Source organism: Sminthopsis crassicaudata, chromosome 4, assembly GCF_048593235.1.
Source record: "Sminthopsis crassicaudata isolate SCR6 chromosome 4, ASM4859323v1, whole genome shotgun sequence".
In the NCBI taxonomy this organism is placed as follows: domain Eukaryota; kingdom Metazoa; phylum Chordata; class Mammalia; order Dasyuromorphia; family Dasyuridae; genus Sminthopsis; species Sminthopsis crassicaudata.
Window position 1 is genome coordinate 281390938 of NC_133620.1, and position 15153 is coordinate 281406090.

At 34.8% G+C, this 15153-nt stretch overlaps 1 protein-coding gene across 1 annotated transcript in view; it reads right to left on the reverse strand.

The window, feature by feature from the left end:
* The window catches only part of DAAM2 (dishevelled associated activator of morphogenesis 2), a 137022-nt gene extending 122289 nt beyond the window's left edge, over window positions 1–14733 (reverse strand). The window contains exon 1 of the mRNA XM_074311009.1: window positions 14616–14733. The gene's annotated coding sequence lies outside the window, so the exon portion shown is untranslated. The remainder of the gene's footprint in view (window positions 1–14615) is intronic.
* Window positions 14734–15153: the final 420 nt, after the last annotated feature.

The window sequence follows — 15153 nt, forward strand, 5'->3', positions numbered from 1 at the left end:
AGGGCAAGTTGCTAGGAGAGGCAATGTTAAAAGAACACTGGCTCTGGAATTAGAGGACCTGGATTCAAATCTTGGATCTGCTCTGAATTGTATGACCTTGGACAATTCACTTCCCTTTAGTAAGATGGAGTTTTCTCATCTAATAAAATTCTTTTTCATTAGATGTTTCCTAAGTTCTCTTTCAGCTCCATATTTATGATCTGGTAAGACCTACTCAAATGCAGATAGATTTTTCCATGTCCCTGCCAGAGGTATTTCTGTTTTCTTGTTAAAATGGAGTTGCTTAAGAAGAAAATACTTGTTTGCTTTTTTAAATTTTAAATATTCAAATGTATTTTGGGGGAGAAAACTTTTGGAAAATTTTATCAGAAGTTTGGTGTTCAATCTTTTTTTGGAGGGGGAGAAGTTGGTGGGGGAGAATGGGGTTGCTTTTCATACATTTTTAATAATATGTAAATAGGCATTTTTTAAGTCTTCACAATGCAAAAGTTTGGATGGGTGTTCCTCCACCAAGTCCTGCTTGAATAACTCATCATGACCTTAGATTTCTGAGATTATGCCAATGAAACATTATTACATGGTATTGTCATGCTGGGAAAGCTTTTGATATGCTCCTAAAACTAACACTATTCTACCTTCTGTGAACCAATCCTGCAAAGTATAGAAAGGATCATCAGCAAGAGGCCAGCCATGTGAAGATGAAATATATATATATATATATATATATATACACATAGATAGATAGATAGATAGATAGATAGATATGTGTGTGTGTGTGTGTGTGTGTGTGTGTGTGTGTGTGTGTGTGTAGCTAGGTATGTATGTATGTATTTGAGAAATCCCTTAGTCCTGTGAAGCTTTCTTCTTTAGGAGCAGTAGCAAAGTAGCAAAAGAGCAGACAGATGGTGCTAAGAACTACATAATTGTTAGGCCATCTATAATCTTTAGTTATTTGTTGGTAGTCTAAAAGTGAGATCCTTGTCTATTGACCAAAAAGTGAATGTACAACTAACTGAATCTGAGCATGTTTCCCTATGCAATAAACTTCAGCAGCTTTCTATGATCTCTAAGACTAAACTAAGACTCTAAGCTCCTCTTAGTTCTTAAAGTTTTTAAAGATCTTCACAATCTGGTCCCAATTTACTTTGCCATCCTTATTATACGTTATTCTCTTTCCCACATATCATGGTCCAACCAAATCTTCCAAATCTTCACACATGACACTCCATCCTCTGTCTTTGCTCCTTTGAACTGGTTATGTCATATGTCCAGAATGTACTACTACCTTACTGAGCTTCTTAAAATTCCTATGTCCTTCAAAACTGCTCAAAAGACAACTTCTCTGGTATCAAGAAATTTTTAATCAGCGTTCCATGAACTAGTTTTAAAAACATGCTTTGATAACTGTGAATGTTGAGTATAATTATTTTCCTTTGTAATTCTATGCGTTTTATTTTATATATTTAAAAACATAGGTTTTAGGAGATTGCTAAAGCATAAGAAAGGTTAAGAATTCAGTCTTGGTCTGCATCTTTGGGCTACAAGTATCCTACACACAAATTTTACCTTGTGTTAGTTTTATATGCTTATCTGTATACATGTTCTCTCCCTTAATAGAACATAAATACCTAATTGGAAGAATTGTTTCATTTTTCCCTTCATATCTTGAATTCCTACCACAGTGCCTAGTATATAGTGAGCCCTTAATAAAAAGTGCTTGATTACGTTAGTTTTGACATCTTAACTAATTATGAAACCAGAAGGAAGGAAGTAGCAACTAAGTAGAAGGACAATTCAGCTTCTACTTTGAAGAATAAAGAAGAGTGTGGCAAGTCTTCACTTTATCATGCATCTCTAGGCAAAAAAAAAAAAAAAAATTCAGGACATCTGGTCAACTCATATGGTAGAACTCATGGTAAGTGTTTGCATAAAGACCACCATGAAGGTAATGGCAGGATATGTACCAACATCTGCTGGGAAAAATGAAAAGATAAAGAAATTCTACAAAGAACTCCACAAGACACTCCAAATTTTATCATTATATACTTTGATACTCATTTATTTGAGTTCAAAAATAGGAACAGGTAGAGATGGCAAGTAATATATTTGAAATTATAGATCAGGAATTAACAGAAAGATAAAAGACTTTGTACTGAAGATGTTCACAGAAACCTCATACCTGTATATCATTAATACTTTTTTTGAGGAAATAATATACATATAGTGGGCATGGAAAATGTTAAATAACATTACCTAATATCATTTACACACAAAAAAAGAAATTTATTATGTTTTTGACACACAAACAATAACTCCTTACTGATGTGTCAGTCATTTCCAAATCATATTTATGTGTCACTATATTATTAGAGATAAGATACAATTGATATAAAACTGGAAAAACAATAAAATATGAGACAAAGACATGGCATACAATTAAGACAATTCCATCCTGACCCCATTTAAAGAAGTTATATTTGATGAAAAAAAAGAAGATATGGGTAAAAATGACAGAAAAATGACAAATTATTTCATATAGAATCTGAATTTAAAAAAATTAATTGCTCTAAGAGATAAAAAAGGCTAGTAAGTCCCTTAGTCAGCAAATACTTGACTTATTTGATAAATGAAGAGTTATGACAGCCAAAAGCAGGACCAATTTAGAATATGAACTAGTTTGTAGAATTTTATGGAAATGAATGATTGAAGATAGATTATGAATACCATTGCTTCATAAAACAGAACAAAGCAATATAAGGTAAAATTGCTTTAAAGAAAGTTGAATGAGATACTTTATAATCAAAGTTATTTCAAGGGCATTTAAGGATAAAAATGTAAGGACAAGAAACAGAAGAAAGATAGAATGTATCTGCAAAGATTTTTTTTTCCAGCATCAAGAATAGTAAGTCCCTGGGGGGGGGGGGGGGAGGGAGGTGGCAAAGTGGATAGAACACTAGCCCTGAATTCAGGAGGACCGGAGTTCAAATCTCATCTCAGACACTTAACACTTCCTAGCTGTGTCACTTAACCCCAGCCTCAGAAAAAAAAAAAAAAAAAAAGAAAGAAAAGAAAAAAGAATAGTAAGTCCTTATATGTGGGCTCTAATATCTAATTAAAGAGTTCCTTATCCTCATCTCCTCATTTCACATCCCTTTGGCATCACCTAAATTTCCAAGATACTAGGCTCAAATTTGAAAGATGTTATTATTTTTTATTTTTAAATTTTATTTTATTTTTCTTTTTTATTTCTTTTTTTTTTTACTATTCATAATGTCATATTCTAATTATTCTATTGATTCTTCATAAATAAGAAGTCTAGAATAATTAAAATTGATTTTTCCTTCATATGACTCTTTCAATTATTTATATTATTTTTGTTTGACATCAATGTTCTAATGTTTGATGAATATATTTTTTTCTTGGAATATTACTCTGTTGGTATCTTATAGATTTAATAAATCTGGATTTTTGCCTTCTATTTATAAATTTTCTGGACAACTTTAAAACTAATTCTTAAAGCATGTTGGAGTTTTTAATGTCATAATTCTCTAGAAAGTCTGTAATCTTCAGATTATCTCTATACTCATCTTCAAGATCATTCTAACTTGTATAAAATTCATGTTTTTGTTCATTAAAAAAATTCTCCATTAAATTTTCTTCCATTTTCAATTTTTTGGGCCCCAACTCTGGCACTATTTTTTCCAAAATACTTACTACTTTGAAAAGATTGCTATTCTATGTTTAAGTTGTCAACTCTCATTTGCTTTTCTTATTTTTTCCTTATAAGTTCTGATATATGCCTTTACTTCCATTCTTTATTTTTCCTTTAATGGATTTATTTCTCTTTCAATTTTAGAGGGTTTTTTTGGTGTTTCTGCATTATTATTTCTGAAAGTCTTATAGAATTTATTTCTTTGCTTTCTTTTTTCAGTAAGAATTCTTGAGTCTGTAGTATTTGTTGCATATGTTTCCCCCCCCCCTAGAAACTTGTTCATTTTTTTCTTCTTCATCATGTCACTGTTCATTTATGTGATGTGACTTTTCCTAATTTTTCTTTATGTTTGCTATTATTATTTGTTAACTCCATTTCATGTATTACTTTCTGCTTTGAAGTGATGGAAGAAAATTGGTTTAGATATAAACTCTTAGTATTCAAATTTTGGTAGTTCTTATTTCTCTTCTTTTAATTGGTGTTTTTAGTTTATTTGTTGCTTTTAAAGTTGGTTTTTTAATAGACCGCTCAGCTGATTGAATTCAATGATCTCTCTCTTTTAAGGGGTCATTGCTGAGAACAACTCTGCATAAATGCCCAGTGAATAGAATGGAAAGTTGGAGTGCTGAATAGGCACATTTAAGCATACTAGGAATGGTAACTGCCTTCTATATATTTTCTGTAGGAATTACTTAGTAGGGACATTTTTTCTTCCTCCTCTTATTCTCATTATAGTTCTTACTCCTTTATTCGGCACATTTTCTTGCTATTCTGAGATGATAAAGGTGGAATCTAAGCTAATATACAACTTTGGAGGGTTAAGCAGAAAGTGTTAAGTGTCTAAGATCAAATTTGAACTCATATCTTCCAGACTCTGAGGCCAGGGCTCTATCCACTGTGCCATCTAGCTGCCCCTAATATATAACTTCTAAATGAGAATATTGAGACCCGAAGAAGTAAAGTGATTTTCTCAGGTTTACAGAGGAAAGTAACTGTTAGAGTTAGAACTCAAGCATAATTCTTCATGTAAAGTCCAGTGCTCTTTAAAGGAAACTTGAGCTTCCTCCAAGATGATTGATTATTGATCATTTCTTTTAACAATAATTACATGAATAGATGATAATCATCTCCAACAGAAATAGTGGCAATAGATATCCTCTGCTAATGTGGCTCTCCTCCAGATGAATGGAGGAGAGTAAACTAACATACAGTAACTATAGATCTGCCTCAAAAAAAGCTTTTGTAATCAGACCTTCTCATGATGGCAATAATATTTCTGGATTTATTTGGTCCCTCTTGCCCCTTTGACAATCCCAAATGAATATAATCATTTGTGCTACTTTGGTTAATTACAAATACTCTTGCTACCATTAGAAATATATCAACTTTTTCCTTCCATTCATTCCTTCCATTCTGCCCTTCTCTAAGAAACTAATTTAGGGTAAGTAATAGAAGACGAGTAAACCTTAACCTCAAATAATTTGATTTGTTATACTGGTTTTGGTTTATCAAATTTAAATCACAGAGAAGAGCTTGACTTTGGCATTTAATTTGGATTTCTCTCTCAGAAAGGCTTAAAACACAATAGAGATGACCTAGCCTTGGGACAAAAGAAGTAATAATCAAGTATTCACCACAAGAAACAGTCAGATTTGGCAGAAACAACCCAGTGATGACGTAAATACTGAATCGGAATATAAAGCCAGAGTTCCTAAAGGGACAGAGGTTGAACACCAACAGACTCCCTGGGTACTACTCTTTTTTATTTTACAGAGTCAACAGCAACCATGTTCTGAGGAAATCCCAAAGGTCATCTGGTCTGTCTAGTTCCTATCTCCAGATTATAAGTAAGCCTCCAAACCAGTCTTAATCTCAAACACTATGGTAGATCTATTCTCAAGTAAAGTTTTGAGGATAGAGGTACAAAGGTGATGAAGGGTAGGGCAAACATCCTACCTGATCTAGCCATGTATAACTGCATTTATAGGAAAAACAGATAATGGCTAGAACACATTCGAGATAGAACACATAGTTTTACCTGAATATAATATTAAAAGGGAGGAGAGATAAATAAATTAACTTTGTTTTAAGATATAGCCACCAGTCATTATTTAGCTAAAACAATCCTCCAAAGCCCATTTATCATATTTCTCCAATGTATTACATAATTATTGAAAGGCCAAAGGAGATCAGAAGAGGAAAGAATAGCTTGGAGAAGGAAAGAGACACCATCATTAAAAAAATAAATAAAAACAACTGATCAATAGAAAACAAATGGGTCAAGTAAGTGGCACCGTAAGGCTCAGAATGATTAGTCTGGAATTAGGAAGACCCGAATTCTAATCAGGACTAAGACACTTTGTAGCCCAGTTATTCCACACAAAGTCACTTAGCTTCTATTTGCTTCAATTTCCTTATCTAAAAGATGGAATAGTAACAACTATTTTCCAGCATTGTTGTGAAAAACAAATGAAATAATTTTAAAGTCTTTAGCAAATAGTGAACACTATGTAAATGTTAGCTATTATTATTGTTATTATTATTATCATATCTAGATGGATCATTTTACCTCAAGGGAGTCAACATTAGATAAAATTAATACAATTTTAAAAACTGTCCAGATAATTCAGGGTTTTGAAAACAGATTTGGGGGACTAAAATTACCCCCCTCAAAAATTGTATCTGTGTAAACACACTCATTTCCTCCTCCTTCTTCTATCCTTAATTATCCCCAGAAAATGTTTAATCTAAGAGGGTTGATGCTGGTCCACCCTAACTCTGGCCATTTTAATAACTCAAGCTTGAGTTTACAACACAATGATCATAGATCAAAAATGGAAGGGAATGTAAAGATCAACTAGTCCAACATGCCATTTTACAAATGAGGAAACTGAGGAAAAGAAGTCAGAGAGCTTTCCCAAGGTCACACAGCTAATAAGTAGCATATAATAAGTGATTTGAATTTAGGTCTTCTGACTCCAGATTGACACTCTTTCCACAGTACTAATGAGACATATTTGGATTATAAAATGCAACAAAAACAACTTTATTGATTATTAAATTTAAAATGGTGCAATTTCTGTTTAAATTAAAATAAATTACTGCTTTCCATCTCTAAATTCGCCAAAGAATATAGTAATGCCAGATCAAAAAGGCACAATGGAAATTATATCAAAACTTCCACCAACATTCCCTTAAAGGCTGGACCTTTTATGCCTTAGGTAGAAAGAAAGTCAAAAGGCTCCCCCATTCCCTCAAAAGACTAGTCTTATCTACACAAACTAGGTGATGCTCCTATCATAATCATTTTCTCCTTATCTCCTTAATAAAATATTAATTTAAGCTATATAATATTATGAACCACTTCAAAATAAAAGAGAAATTCTTTGCATTATCTATCAATTAATATTGTCTATGATGTTGCTAAGCAGTTAGATCACATAAAGATAGAGAGTGGGAGAGCAGGGTCTGGTTTGGAGTCAGGAAGATTCATCTTTATGATTTCAAATATGGTCAGATACATACAGGCTTTGTAAGTAACACAAGTTAATTAACCCTGTTTGTCTCAATTTCCTTATCTTTAAAATGAACTGGAGAAGGAAATAGAATGCCACTTTCAGTATCTTTGCTAAGAAGACCTCAAGTGAATTCACAAAGAATTGGATATCATTGAACAACAAGGACAAACTTTTCTTGGATAAAATAAAAATTTTAAAATAGCACAAAACTACTTAGCTGAATAAGCATAAATGAATATAAAAATGTAGAATAGTATTATCATTGTAAGGACCCTGGAGAGAAAATCTATTTGTGGATTTTTCTACAACTTTTGCGCTAATCAAAAGACATCATCTTGCCCACAAAGTTTCTTAGAACAAAAGCTAGGATATTTACAGTAGCAATATATGGCAGTAAAAGTTGGACTATGAGGAAAATTGAGCATTATAGAATTAATGTTCTCAAACCATAGATCTGGAGAAAAGTTCCTTGGACATCAAGAAGATCAAATGATTCAACACTTAAAGAAATTAATTCAGGCTATTCACTGGAAGATCAAATATTGAAGATGAAATTTAAATACTTTAGATGCCTAATGAGAAGACAGAAGTCATTGGAAAAGACCCCCATATTGGGAATGATTAAGGCAAAATAAAGAAGACGATAGATAATAATATGCAAATAATCAACATGAACTTGGACAGACTTCAAAAGTTAATGGAGGACAGAAATATCTGATGTGCTATGGTCCTTAGAGTTGGATACAACTGAACAGCTGAACAACAACAAGAAATTAGGTACGGCACAGTATGGAACAAAGATGGAAGCCTGGCTCTCTTAATTTCCTCTTGTTCTTTTTATTTTGCCTTCAGGTTGATTTGTATGATAGGGAGAATTATAGGATTTAAGGGAAAGTTCAGACCTCAACCCTCTCACATGAACTTCCTGTGAATATTGAAGATATAGGTAGACAATGAAGTTTTTGACTGGATTTAAAAGGAATTTTCTAATCCAAAGTCCAGTAGTTTGCTGAGGTCAGATACTTAAGTCCACCCTAAAGGAAGAGTAATCAGAATAATTTATTTAAATTTAGCCTGGAGCTTCTAGTAACTTTTGCTCACTCTGGATATGGTACATAGTTCTAAATTGTGTTCTCTACAACCATTAACTCTTTCTTTCCAGGAGGAGATTTAAAATCTACAACACCATAGCAGATAGAAGTCAGCAGTTAGTAATAGATTCACTAGCTACACTAGTAGATAGTAGCAAAATGCAACCCAGTGATTATAGAGCAAATAATGTTATGCATCAGAGAGTGAAGATAATGTAATATCCATTATAGAACAAAACTATTTCATCACCAGAGGATGGCAGTATGTCTTCCATCTTAGAGGAGACTTACCCTTCTAAGAATATATACACTGGTTACTGTATGTGAAATTTATATATGTGGCCCAGACAAATATATTTTCTGTTTGCCCTCCTAACTGCTAGTGGGAACAAGTACATCCCATTCAAACATAAAGATTATTTTTTGCCATATGATTCATAATATATGATTAAATGCCTTTTGCTTTGAATTAATGTGTTCTGTCCTTGTGAAATAAAGTACCTTGTTTGGGTCTACTTTTCTCAACTTTTGAAAGGATGATGACCTACTGAATACCTAAGACCTGGGGTGACTTTCTTGGGATGCATGTGGCGGGGGAAGGGAAGGGAGCAACCAGATATCACTCACACAACTACTATAACATTTTAAAATCCTCTCAGTTAAAAAAAAATTCATTGGGGAGAGATGGGGAAACACATTTTGCCATTAGATGCAGATTTACATGTTCCTTGCCTAAAACATCTCTGGAGAAGTTGGCCATTAGCTAAGTCTTTTAAAAGTTGTAAAGTCATCCCAGGACATAGTTACAGCAAAAACTTGAATAAAAACAAATGTGCACTTCAAAGACATAGACATAAATGTCAATTTGAAGAATCTCTTAGAAAACACTGAATAGGCCTGAAAAGCCTATAACTACATCTTCAGAAACAGAACAGTTCTATCTGTGATAGATCTCTTGTTCATTTTGGAATAAATCTGGGAGAAGAGGAAACTCAAATCAAATTCTCTATCCTAGGTCCCAATTCTGGAATTGGATTTTTATGTGTGTCTCAAGCTTTTAATTCATTAAATCCCAGGAAAGTCTCTTCCATATTTGATTCAGCATTGTTCTCAATGATTAGTGGGTCTCTTCTGTCCTCAAGCCAATTTTTCAAATCCTAAACTGATAGCGTAATGATAGCTCAGGGTTATATCTACAGTACTTGGTATCTAACTTAATCCTTCCTTCTTCTCTCAGAATTAGCAAGGCCTAGGTGGATCTGGTTTAGTAGTTTACACTGTTGGATGCTGTTCTAGAACTGAAGATATGGTATGAAACTCTAGAGACTTTTATAAGTGGCTTCATGAACAGAAAATGTACATAACTGACTTGAGATCCAGAGTTCAATGTCTGCACTACTCAATAAGATGGGAAAGAGTGATATCTGAGGCTGATTCAAAACTTCATTGCTTCAAAAGTCTTCATGCATAAATATAATTTCACTGGGGCAGCTAGGTGGTGTAGTGGATAGAGCATCAGGCCTGGAGTCAGGAAAATTCAACTTTCTGAGTTCAAATCTCATACAGTTACCAGCTATGTGGCCCTGGACAAGTCATTTAACCTTGTTTGCCTTGGTTTTCTCATCTATAAAAATGAGCTAGAGAAGAAACTGGCAAACCATAACAGTGTCCATCTCTGCCAAGAAAATCCCAAATGCAATTGTGAAGAGTAAGACACAACTAAATAAAAATAATTTCATTTGACTTTGGAATAGCCCTCCTAGTTCAGTAGAATGAATGTTATTGTCCTCATTTTAGAAAATTTGAGACATGTATCTGAAAAGAGATTTTTTGAGAAGGAAAAGTACCTATATTTACAAAAATATAGCGGCTCTTTTCTTGTGATAAGGAATTGGAAAATGAGGGATGCCCATCAATTGCAGAATGGCTGAACAAATTGCAGTATGTGATTATGATGAAATACTATTGTGCTATAAGAAATGATGAGCAGGATGCTCTCAGAAAAATGTGAAAAGATTACTATGAGCTCATGCAAAGTGAAATGTACTATGTACAAAGTAACAGCAATATTGTAAGAAGATCAGCTGTGAATGACTTTGCTATTCTCAGCAATACAATGATCCAAGTCAACTCTGAAGGATTTTACGATGAAAAATGCTCTCCATATACAGAGAAAGAACTGATTGTGTCTGAATACAGATTGAAGCATACTTTTTTTCTTTATAGTTTTTCTTTTCTTTTTTTCTAGAGGGGAATCTATGTTTTCTTTTACAACATGATTTTTGTGGAAATGGTTTACTTAAAAATAAAAATTGAAGCTTACAAAAATTTAGTAACTACTTAAGGACATAGAATTAGAAATGTAGATACCAAGTCCTATGCATACTGTCCGAGTCTTATACAGCAGAATTGGGATTCAAACACTGGTCTTTAAGCACTAAATCTGGCGCTATGTTCATTAGTGTACAATTTTTCCTAATTATGAAATACAAATTGAAACTAATTTTCACAATAGAGGAAACACAGATCATTCTTTACAGCTAAATGTGAATAGAAGAGCTTTCAGACTAGGGAGACTTAATTATCCAAATCTTAGCAACCAATCAATCAGTAAATCAACAAATATTTATTAAGTTCTGACACAGTGGGAAGATTTCTTACACCTTACTCCCCTCCATCTACTCTACAATTCAGTGACACGATCTCCCCATCCCCATCCCTCACACAAGATCAACAGAAACTGCATTTTCACTGATTGTGTCTTTAGGCTTTGAATGTTGTATGTCCTTGTATCAGCCTCCTGGCTTCTCTGGCTTCCTTCAAGTCAGATAAAATCATACCATCTGTAAGAAGCCTCTCCTGACCTTCTTTAATTGCTAGGCATTAGCAATTTCTCTTTGAAATCGGGTCATCTAGGTGGTATGATGAATATAATGCCAGGCCTGGAGTTAGGAAGACTCATTTTCCTGAATTTAAATCTGGCACTTTTTTTAGCTGGCCAAGTCATTTAACCCTATTTGCCTTAGTTTCCTTATTCATAAAATGAACTAAAGAAGGAAATAGCAAATCACTTAAGTATTCCTGCCAAGAAAATCCTAAATAAGGTCACACAGAGTTGGACATGACTGAATGACAACAAATATCTATAAAATTATTTCCATATTTATCCTGTATATTTTACATAGTTATTTATATATTGCCTCCCCTTTGAACTCTTTGAGACTTGAGTCTTTTTTTTTTCTTTCTTTGTAAGTCTACTCAAGGTAGGGGGAAAAGTTTTGCCTCAGGATCACCTATCTTACCAGACTTTGATATTTTATCAGTGAATCAAATTCATTAATTACTTGGGAACCAGAGAAACATTAATCAATCACTCAATAAGTATCGATTAAACATCTTCTATGTACTAGATATAGTGCTAAGGCCTGGAAATACAAAAAAAAAAAAAAAAAAAAAGAAAAGAAAAGAAAAAGAAAAAGAAATTCCTATTCTCAAAGAACTCACATTCTAATGGGGGAAGAAGATAGACAATAGGCAAAAACTAGGTATATGCAAACAATAAACAGAATAATTACAAAATAATAAAACAGAGATATAAACCATTAGAATCAAGAAGGATGAGGAAATGCTTTTTGTAGAAAGTGGGATTTTAACTTAGGTTAAATTAGGTCTTGAAGAAAGCCATGAGAGGTGAGGAAGTAGAAAATTCTATTTGTGGGATATAGTCAGAGAAAATACTTGGAGCTAAGAGATAGAGTCTCTTGTTTGGAGAACAACAAAGTCACTGTGTCCAGTATTACTGAACCAAAAGTGCTTGAGAGAGGGTAAGCTATAAGAAGATTGGAAAGTGGAAAGGGGTAAATTATAAAAGGTTTTTAATACCAAACAGAGAAATTTCTATTTGATCCTAAAGCTGATTAGAAGACACTGGAGTTTAATGACTAAGGAGGGATGACATAGTAATGTCTTTGCTTTAAGAAAATCATTTTAGCAGTTGACTCAAGGATGGACTGGAGTGAGGAAAGACTTGCATCAGGCAGAATGACTTTCAAACTATTGCAATAGACCAAATGTGAGGACATCAGGGTCTATATATCACAATGGTAGCAATATCAGAGGAAGTGTATTTTGGATATGTCATAAAGGTGAAATCAGGTCTTGACAACTTATTCCATATGGAGAGAGAGAGTGAGGAGTCAAGGATTACATCTAGGATTTGAGTTTACCCTCAATAATAGTAGGGAAGTTTGGGTGGAAAAGATAAGGAGTTCAGTTTTAGACATGTTGATTTTAAAATGTTTACTGGACCTCCAAATGAAGATGTCTGGTAGGCAGTAGAGATGTAGCATGAGATAACTTTTTAAATGAATTAATAGCTTCTAGGTATCACTGCCATTATGAGTTAGTGTGCATATTAGCACTCATACCTTTCCCATCCCATCACATATTCACATATACATGGGCACATTACCATGGGGAGACACATGAGCACACAAGTGTCAATACATAATAAGTACATTTGGTTTCTAAACACCCAAATGGCAGTGTCTTCCAGGATTTGAATTACTTATATAAATTCCACTTGATTAAGTTCTCTTATTCTGAAAAAAAAAAAGTCACTTTAATATTTAAGACAATCTTAGTCCAAAACACTTCAGGACAAAAGTCTGCTTTCCTCCACATGAGAAGAATCTAATAAATTTTTCAGTCAACTAATCCAAAGGGTATTAACTACCAACTCCCTTATTACCCCTCCTACCAAAATTTTTCTTTAAAAATGCCAAACCAGAATGAGACTTTCTTAGATGAAAGCTGAAAATAATCTCTTCTGTGGTCTCTTGTTTGTTGAAACTGACTACTGACTTCAGAGAGCCATACATTGTATAATCCTGACCCAATCCAATTTTTGCCCCTCTTCCATATTGAGCAAAAAGGTGAGTCCCTTTCTTTAGGACAACCAATCTTTAGAAAGAAATCTCTCAAAATGGACACCAAACTGAGAAGTTTAGATAGGATTGGGAGGAAACCAAGGAAAATGTTAAAATCCTTACAGATTTAAGAATGTCACTTTTCCCAAATGTAATTTAGGGTAAACTACAAGGATTCTTTCATCTATTCCCTTGCAGAACTTTTTTTGCATCAATCAGAGTATGGTGGGTAAGTGTATAAGGCAGAGGGAAGGGTTAACTAAGCCCAGACCTCAGCAATCTGTGTTCAATTTTGATAAAAATCTTTCTCTCCACCCCACAGCTCAGATACTTCTCTTTATGTTACAGACTCACATCTTGTTTGGGGCACTGCACACTCCCCGGGGTACCCAGCACCCACACTGCTGTGGGACAGATGTGGCAGAGACATCCAGCCCACTCCCCCCCACACCCAGGATTGGAGACTAGCCTGTGCCAGAGTCTATACCACCTCCCCCTCTTCTGCCTCCTTTTCCCTCTCCTCTTTTTTTCCCTTTCCTTTTCCTTTTTATCCACCTCACAAATTACCTGTCTCTCAGACCGATTCCCTCCATATATAAATCTCAGTGCAATCTCCCTTTAACATCAAACCCAAACAATAAAGTTATGCAGTAGCTAACTGGGGATGCTTAGGCTTATAAACTCAAGGAGTTTATTCCCAAATGCCATTTCTCCTCTCCAGTCCCTGGCATTCTTCCTCCTGAGTAGCTCAAGTCACAGGGCCAGACTAAAGAAAGCTTCCACTACCACCAAGAGGGGGATCAGATACTGCTCACTCTGCCCCATCTGCAGTCAAGACAACTTGTGCATGGCTGGGAGTTGTGTCTAGAAAGAGTTAAAACTGAACCAATCCAAGGAGCCAGTTGGGGACCCTGAACTGGGGAAAAGCCACAGGAAAGTTGCCAGTATTTAGGGGTTGGGAGAGTTCATTTTGGGTTGACGCTCCTGTGACAATCAGGGAATCAGATTTCAAATCCACAAATCTTTCTCTCCCCCTCTCCTCTTAAAGTTTTCCAAAGACATTTCCTTTATACAAATGTGCCAACACGTACGTACACACACACACACACACACACACACACACACACACACACCCCAGCAGCAGCAGCAATAGAGTCCCAAATGTGTACATAGCTTCAATGTATACTTAGTAGAAACAAAATAGCTTGCCCATAGCAGAGCAATGTTTTCCAACCACTTTAAAGATTGTAAAGAAAGTTTTTTTAAAAGATGTATCCCCCTGAATGTTGCTGCTTATTGCCATCTCCTAAACCCATCTTCCCAAAAGCATGAAACAGAATAGAGGGACTGAGGTCATCGTACTCACACTGTGCATCCCATAGCTTCGTCCTGGCTCCCCGATTTCTGTAGTCCTATAATCCACACAGAGTGCCTCTTGTCCTCCTCCTCTTTCCTCTCTGTTCTGTACAGTACTCAGATTGAAACCACTGCTGTTTTCACTTTCAGACCAACCTCTCGCCTCTCTCTTTTCCCTCCCTCCCAGTCTCTGACGTCAGGCTGCCTTGGAGAGATATTTATGGCAAGGATAGTCTGAAGTTTCCCTAGGTAGAGTATTGATCACAGTTCCTTGGGATTTGTAATTTTCACACTTTCAGACAGAAAGCTTCACAAAGAAGGGAAAAGGAGGGAGGAAACAGGAGGGTAGACAATGAGGGAAACTGCTGAAAACTTTGGCAAAGGTACCTTCCAACCCTGTCTCTCTTTTGAAAACACTTTAGGGTCAAAGAGGCAAAAAAAAATTCAAGCTAAAATATGTTCCTCCTTAGTATATCTATGCAATGCAGAAAAGTGCTTGTTACAAGTCCCACTCAGGATATCCAAGTACTTTTGGCTCTGGGAAATAC